We start from the raw sequence: 9,195 nt of genomic DNA on the forward strand, positions 1-9,195 counted from the left end.
CTTTGGCTCAAGGGGACTGAAGACCTTCCACACCGCATCAGTGATTAACCTCTTAAAATGCCATGGATTTGGAAATGGAGGAGCAATGATGCAAAGAATATGGTGCCTTGGCTCCTTCATTCCAGCCCCTCAGTACTCTGGTATCCTGTTCTCCCAAATCACACAAAGCAAGAGCATCTATAGGATGAAAGTAAAGGGCTTATACCCTGGATCTTGAACTCAGTATTTTTGTGTTCCTCTGTCAGGAATCAGCTGAGTTTCCAAACTCTTCAGTTGAACAGCAGAAGAGATTGCAATGGTTCTGAATGAAAAAAGTAGCAGATGCTCAGTATCAGCACAAACTTATACAGTGGATAACATCCAGAACAGAGACAACCTCCCTGTCTATCATAGCTCAAGTAGCGTTATGAGATTCCAATTTAATGTGATAAAATGTCATCAGAAACATGAAATTCTAAAGCCATCACTCAATGCTTATAATTAGCCCATGGCAAACTGCTCTGAATACTAAAGCAACTATAAAAGGTGAAAATTCTCTTAATTAGCAAAGATGGAGAAAACGTGTGAGACTGACTCACTGCTGGGAAGACTTCAATTAACCTGGCCCAGATTGAGATGATTAGGAGGGCAGCTCCAATTTTATAAAGAATGTAAAAGCTGCTAGTGTGGTATTAGGTCTTGTATTTTTCCATCCCTGGGCCTGTTCTTCAGTGCTACCTTCAGGCACATCATCTGTTAACATAAAATCATTTCCTGAACTAGCTGCCGGAAACCTAAGTCCAGCAAGCCCTGACAATACTCTGCAAACCTTTTCGGATATTAGCTGTTTCAGTGAGTACGATCTATTCAGCAATTTTTCTGCCCTCATGTCATACAGTCCTGTTCTAGCTCTTGTTCAGTACTGTTGCAGGGAATTCTAGACCAAAAGGATTGGTGAAATTACCACCCCAGACTAATAAAAAGCAAGAAACCATTTCTTTCCATATAGTGGCATTTTGTGGACACAACACTTCACACTGGATCTCTGATCGTTGCATTGTAGTTGAATAGCTGCTTAGCCTGGACTGATCTTACACCTAACAAATTCAGTGGCTGCTTCTCGTTGACTTCAGAAAGGGAATATCATGCCACCTCCTTCAGATTCAGACCATAGGAGTACTGACCTGTCCTGTCCTGCCAATCACTGTACAAAACCAGAGTGCTGCAATGTGTGTGGGAGCCACGGTTTAATCTAGTTTTAACAGCAATACCATAGTTATTACTGATAATCAGGGCAACAGGGATTTCTGCACAAACCCATCACTCAGGCAGTTACTCAGCTTCTCAGAAATGGTTTGTTTGAATCCCACACTCTGAAACTCAGATACGTCTGTAAAAGCTGCATTCATATCTCTGTGATACATCTTAGGAAAGAGCACTAAGCAGTTGTATACCTTTAAAGGAGATATGGAGAAATAGACATCAGCACAACTGCAGCATTCCCAAGTAAAACGTAAATTACAGCTAGAAAACAAAAAATGATCATAAATGAGATGGGAACAGTAAAATATGCTAAAATTTTTTCCAATCTCTAATGCTTCTACATGCATCCACAATCAGCCACGATATAGGTCAGTTCATTGCAGATGATGGATTCTTATAGCAGCATCACCAATAATGTTTCTGAAACATTTCGTTTGTTGTAAGAAACTATGTCAAACATCTGAGTTGCAGGACAATACACATGTTTTTGTTGCATAATGCCATGAACTCATAGAAACTTCAAATGCCAACAACCACTGCACCATTTCTCCGTATACTGCCTTGAAGATACTACCTGTCTTTCACACTTATACACTGGTTTCTGACGTGCACAGGAGAGAACCAACACCTCAGAACAGATGTAAGGTCCATCAATCAACACGCCACCAAAATCCATACAAATCCAATGCTGAGAGTACAAGGGAGTTATTTTCAGGAATAACAACAATGAAAATGGATGGGGTTTTTTGGCAGAACTAAAACTAAAAAGTCAACCTGCATTTAAAAAAGCAATCAATTGAAGATCTCATTAATTGGTGACAGTTTAACTTTAGTAAATCCAAAATTATGTATTTTTTTTCATATTCAGATCCATATTACCTTCTATTTCTTACAATAAATTGATCTGCATTTACTTTTAGTTTTTAAAAAACTACAAATAAAAATAATGGAAGTATTCTATTATTATTTTAGACAAGAACTGGCTAAAATTCTAGAATAAGAACTGCAGTGTTCAGTACAAATTCATCAAAGACTAGGAATAAGCTGCTACAAAAGATTAGAATATGGATTGGAACAACTGTCTTTATCACTGGAGGGCAGTATAGCTACCAATATAAGCTAAAGTAGCAAAACCCCAGTATCCTCCACTAAGTGGCTTTATCTACCAGAACAGTAGTTGCTGCTTCTTTATAGTGGCCAGCTACAAACAAGAGATCCTGTAGTCAGCAGGTCAAACCTACCACTGAAAGACAGAAAGACATTTTTCTTGTCATCAGTTTTCCTTTGTTGTTAAAATTTCCCAGACCAGACCTGGGTTGGGAGGGAGAAAAACTTTCCATGACCAGAGAGCTTCTGGAAGTAAAATTTGTTTGCAAAATTTATATAAAGCTTTTCCCTAAGTTTAATAGCAAATATAGTTCAAAAAGCCCTCATCATCTTGTGGCTACTACCAAACTTGAATGCAATCCCAAGACTTTGGGGTATCTCTTTTAAAGCCAGGCATACACTACCCTTGTTTCTTGGAGCTCCAAAGAGTTTACAGGCTTGCTGGTTGAAACGAGACTCTAATTGTTTCATTTGCAACATGCACAGAAAACTTTGTCAAACTTTTCTATGATGCCCTTCACAATAAAAAGAGAATTTCATGCCACAGTTCTGGGTTATCTTTTCTTAATCATAGCAATCTATGAAGAACTAGCACAGAATCAACAAAAGCAGAAATGGCAGTACCCAGTTCAGGCCAGGAGAAATAATGTTGACCTTTTCTAGTTTCATGCAAAGCCAGAGCCTCTGAGACAACAGTAGTTGTCTGCTTCATCCATTTTGGCTGGTGTGAACACCTAGTCTCAAGTAGGACTGTATAAGTAGCTAAGATATAATCAAGGAAAATTCTGTTGTATTTCCCCTTCAAATAAATCTGTCAGAAGAAGAAGAATGGAGAAAATTGTGTACTTTACACAGAATTAGTTAAATAAAAGAAAAAGAGACAATGGAAGAAAATAACAGAAATTCTTATAGAAATGTTAGTAAATTGGTTGGTTAAATATTTCTGATACGACAAGCTTAAGTCAGCCACAGAAATTTGAGGACAAAGTCCTCAGTAGATAAGGAAGAGTGCTTTATTTGCAGCTGTATAATTCAGGCTGACTTATATCAGCTGAGATTCCTGACTGTACATGCAGGAACCATTCTGATGAGCTAATTAGCTTAATTTCCAGAAGAGCCTGAGCAATGGATTGACAAGAGGGCATCTGACGTGAGACCAGTACAGATAAGCTGCTACAGCTGAGTGTCTATTGTGTAGGTTTCAGAATTTGGTAATCCTGAATTTCTAGGCAGAAACTTGGTAAACTGCTGTAGTACGACTGACAATTTGCAGCATAAGCTGTACAGTTTCAATGGCACATAATATATCAGCTGAAGTAATTTCATGACTTCTTGCAATTCATCTGAACGTCCTCAGTATTATTCTATTAGTATGTGTTTTTTGCACTCGATATTACCCATGTTTGGCAGTGGAGATGTTTTGCAACTCAAAGACACAACAGAGTTACCACTTCACCACATGAGATGACAACTAGCCACTTTCCTTTCACCAAGGAGAGTTTCCCCAGCAACAACTAGCAGAGGCAGTTTTCTGTAAGTGTCCTTTTTTCCGTGCCTTTTGGGGCCACTAGCTGGGAGATTGACCTGGGGAAATAGTGATTGATTTTGAAAAGAAATATCAGTGTATTTGTGGACAATAACCTGACAAAGATGGACAGACCTACATCCTGGGTCAGGTGCCCTCTCTAATACGACCGACAAGGTCGTGTTCTCTGATTCTGCACCATCCCCTCCTTTTCATTTGAAAGGAAACCAGGTCCATGGGTAAGGACAGAGTCTTAGTCCAGTAGGTTCCCTCTAGACAGGGTACCAAGGACCAGGACTTCAGGATGCAGCCAGAGACTTCAAGGCAAAACAAAAAAGTTACCATTTGGACTTGATGGGGGAAATGTGAATGAATGTGAAATATGCAATTTAATGAATGTCTCCTTCTAAGGTCACTATTTACTCAAGGGACTGTGAGATACTTATGATTGTACCTCCATTATCAAGAGCAAGAGAAGGGATAGCACAGAGGCAGGGGCAGATCTTGTAGCCATGGGGCAGTGCCGAGCACAATGTGGGCAGGTTCCCTCCGGCTTCCCAGAGACAGCCAGAGAAAACCTGAGAAAACCACACCCCATATCTTTGCATTGGAAGGGCTTGAACTCCCAACACTACCAGTGTGGGAAGAGGAGCTGAGAGCTGCCGGGGCTGTGGAGGAGAGGGGAAAAGTCACAATGTGAAAGCAAGAGAGAACTTGGTGAGAAAGGAGCTACTGGCACTAGCGGTTGATGAAAAAGGGAACTGGATTATATCCTATAGAGACCATTATCTAGTCATCCCTTTCTGGGAAATTTAAACATTTGGTTGCACTTAGCATAGCTTCAGGGCAGCTGTAAATTGTCCGTCTGCTAATAGTCTGTGAGGGACCATATGCCAGCTTAGGGTTGCCAGTTCCCTGACTCTGACCCATTCTTCCCAAGCCCTGAAATGCCCTGCACCTCTTGTGAGGAAGGAGATGCCAGTTCCTGGTGCTGCCCAAGGTCTTGGCTCCACATTTTCTCTTAACAAAACCCCTGTTCATTTCCTCTAAAACTAAATATAAGGGAACAGGCAACGGACAGGTCCTGTCATATGCATTAATACTGAATATCTTTCTATTAAAGAAAGGGAGAATTCTAATATTTAAGAGTAATATATTTTATTGAAGATTTCAGTCTTTCAAAGACATAAGTATTTGGTATAGAATTTCAAGCTCAGTAAAAGGCTGTTATACAAATATGGTCATGGTATAATCTTGAAAAATATTAACAGTTTTCAGCAACAAGGGAGCTTTACGAGGGAGAAAAATCAATATTGACTTATGATGTTTATTTGTAGCATAGTAAAGTTGCCTACACCTGAGAAATTCCAGTAATTAAACATCTAATACTAAATTCATACAAAAAAAAGTTAAGCAAATTCTGCAACTTAAAGAGAGATAGAAAAGCCGACCATTACAGGCTAAAAAAAAGAATAAGCATTACAGGAAAATAGGGTGCAAATGGACATATATAACGGTTGGAAAAAATGACCTTCATCTTCCTTACAGTACTTGCTTAGTTCAGTTCTTTTTGTGGTGACTCTTGGCTGCTCACAGCTGCATTGTTTGTAACGCTCCAGTCACTCAGCTGCCATCCTGGAGCCCTAGTGATCCATCTTAACCCCCCAACAAACAAAGTGAACAGTCAAACTGATTATTGCGCATCACCCAAAAATTATTTCTCAACATTTTCATTGCAGTTTCAATGAACAGAGATGCCTCAGAGGTATTAACCTGACCTCGCTTTAGACATGTGCTCTCAAGTATGTGAACTAGTTATCCTGGGCTATTCACCAGCTCTAGTAGCTGCCATCAGATGTGCGCAAGGGCCCTCAACCCAAAATAGCTTTCTGAGCTAGATGAATTGCAGTACCTATTTCACTCCTTTGGCTATAGCCTAGGAGGGAAGGTCTTTGATATCTGATTTTTACATATCACTTTCCATCTGACCATGCGCTTCCGTAAAGTATTGACTGCAGACATCACAGGGGAAGACATTTCCTGAAAAAACACTGTCATTAGACTCTTGAATGCTTATAGTGCCTGTGTTTCTATCGAGCTTATGTTTTAGGGCAAAGTTTTTAAAAAAGCATTGTCCTTGTAAGAAACAGAGATCAGTTACATTGAACCTTTTTAAGGGTGTCGAGGAAATGTCTGATTTAAGACTCTCTATCTCCTTTTCAGGTTAGAATATCTGCTTATCCCAGTCTGTAGACTGGCAAAGACTTGTAAGCGTATCTTTGTATGCATCCTGATGGTTCCACTGAAGCCAATGGGGTTATTCACAACATTTACAGCTTGGCAGTTGCATCTGTTTTTGCAGGAGTGGAGACTTGATTTCTTATCCTGGTGTACATAACTGTTGCTCACCAGATGCAGCCCAAGGACATGTACAGCACTCATGTCACCATTCACATTTAATTTAATGTAAAAGCAACAGATGATACCATGACAAGTTTTACACTAGGCACAAAGCCAGCTTTTTTTTTTTTTTTTTTTTTTAATTGACAAAGCTGAATTTAACTTCATCAAGCAATTCCTCTCTTATCCATAACAGAAACATATCCAGCACTTCTCCAGAGTACCACTTGAAAGAAATAATGAAATACTTTAAATGAAAAGTTTCATTTTTTCTTTTGCAAATGAGCTTTAACATCATAAAATACTGTATTCTTATTCTGAGTTAAATATCTTGTTATTTATCCAGGAAAAATGCTCAGCAAGGCTTTATTCTTGCCTGAGTGTTGTATGACTGTAACAAATCACTAAAATGTCCCTGAGATGTCTCACACCAGGGAAATTGAAACCCTGAAAAATATATGTGCTTGGCACGGTTTTTCTACATATTATGAAATTGCTACTATAATTGTAGGATTTAGTATGTTACAGGAAAAAGGCCTTTTCTTTTAAGGCCTCTTTTTCTGCAAAGCTCATGTTTAACTTGAAGCACAGAGTTAAGTGCATCTTTATTTAGCTCAGTACTTAAACACATGCTTAAATTTAAAGATGTCCCAGTCCATGAGACTTAAGAATCAGATTAAGCTAAATCATTTACTTGGGTGCTTTGCCAGACTAAGATCTTCGGAAGTAAAATGAATATAGGCTGCACTGGTGTCTAAAATTACAACTTTGCTAGTAAACGAAGCAATATCCAGAGTTACTCTGTGGCCCCGAAGGAGGCTGGCATGGTCTATCAATGTCCACACTATTAAACATTCCTACAGTCTGAACAACGGGTGACTGCAAACAAGTTATCTAGTGGGAATGGTCCCTGGGCCATGCCAGCACCCAGACTATGCCCAGGAATTGCTGGAGAGAGAGCTGGTTTTCTGGACCAAGGCTATGCCAGAGATTTCCCTAAATATTTAATAATTTTGAAGATTAAATACCAGTACCTGTGTCATTACAAAACCTGTAATCACCTCTAAAAGTAGACCTTAAGAGGTTGTACCCTAAATTCTGCAATTCAACTGGCTTTATCATGCCCAGGACTTAGATCAAGTTCCACGACGCTGTTCTGTAGCAATTTATTTTTATACACGTGGCTCTCTGAGGTAGTGAAAAGAGAACGAATTCTTGTTCAGGGCTAGCTATTGTTACTGTTTAGGCTTTCACAGCTAGATGAGGCCTCTCTGAAGTTCTCACACAGGTACAGTAACTGCAGCCAGGCTGGCACCTTGGTCACTCTGTTTTTCCACCTATGGTGGAAAGTTGATCTGGCCGCAGAACTGAATTTTGCAACTACCTCTTCTTTTTCTGTAGAGACAAAATCACACATCCCACAAATTCTACCTATTTAATATTTGGGTCTACATGTTGGGAATGAGGGCCTATGTCTGAATAGGTACATACTAACACTTCTGCTGTGCAGATGCTGCAAAATCTCCTTTGACAAGGAGTTTAAACCAATGGGGTTTCCTCCAAAAGAAAGTCTGCTTCTGGCAGATGGGACGTTTTCATAGGTCAGGGATTATCTTCAGTGTGTTAAGTCTGGAAAAAGTTCAGTCCTTATTGATGAAAGGAAATAAGATCGGAGAAGTATCATGCAAGAATTGCAAGAGAAATAAAAAAAAAATATTTTGCACCAAGATTTCTCCATTCATCGAGACTTTTACTCTCTATTCAATTGACATGTCTATTCAAATTCCCATGTAAAAAATTTCTATCCATGACTAAATCTAAAATATTTCACGTTCTATTCTCAAGTGGCTTATTGAAAGAAAAATGGTGCTTTTTGTCCTTTACAGAGGAACACAGTGCAACATCCAAGATACAACTGGGAAACTGAGAAGCAGTCTTACAAATAGAGGGCTGCTGCACTATCTTACCTTGGGATATATCCCTTCTCTAGCAAAAGCTGTGCTAAACTGTTCCTGATTTTAGTACTTAAGCAGGGTAGACCCTGATGTGTGCTCAGAACTATACAGCTGATACTGCCAAAACAGTGGTGTTGCAAGTAACAGAGAGACCATTATCAATCTGTGTTAGAAATGCTGCCTGGAGTATCCAGCAGGCTGATGCAGAAGGGTTGAAGTTAAGTAGGACACTGTTGAGATACCAATAATTTTTCTCTGGTTAAGGTTGTATCAGCATTTCTACTAGAATACTTGTTTCCAGAGGCTTATATAATTCGACCCGGAGAATGTGCTCTGAACAGAAACTTGGCAGAAAATGATCCAAGCAAGGTCAATATTTTCTTTTTGAGGGCATGAAGAAATGCCCATTTACTTTTGTTGCTGAGAGAGAAAACCAGCAAAAAACTAGGCATTTCTATGATAAAAACATGCTGAAAAAAAGAAATGCTTACAGTAAAAAGAACCAGAAAGAGTAGAAGTTTGTGAGACAAAAAGTGCAGAAAAATGGAAATTTAAGCTTAATTATTTTCTGAGTTTTCTTACAGATACTTTTCTGTCTGAAGAAAGTTTTTAGCTATTTGGGTGCTGTTATAAATTAGCTAGTTCTGTACCAGAGTCTGCACTTTGATGCATCCAAGCATATTCCATTTATTTCAATGGGGTTACGGTCTCAGAGTTTGCAAAAATAAATAGGAACATTTTGAAGAGGTTGAGAGCACACACAGAAGATTAAAGTACAAAATAAGTTGAGCTGCAAAGGAAAGATAGCCTCAGGGAGCAGGAAAAAGAAACTTTATTTTCTTTAATGAGGAAGCAGGAAGAAAATGAGAATAGTGTTGTGAGCGCATCAGTACATCAGAGAGGAAAGAAAGAAAGCAAGGAAAGATGAAGTTCAGAACTGCTTCACATTTACTTCTTTTCAGCAGG

The sequence above is a fragment of the Cariama cristata genome, unplaced genomic scaffold, assembly GCF_000690535.1.
Source record: "Cariama cristata isolate BGI_N322 unplaced genomic scaffold, ASM69053v1 scaffold1685, whole genome shotgun sequence".
NCBI lineage: Eukaryota > Metazoa > Chordata > Aves > Cariamiformes > Cariamidae > Cariama > Cariama cristata.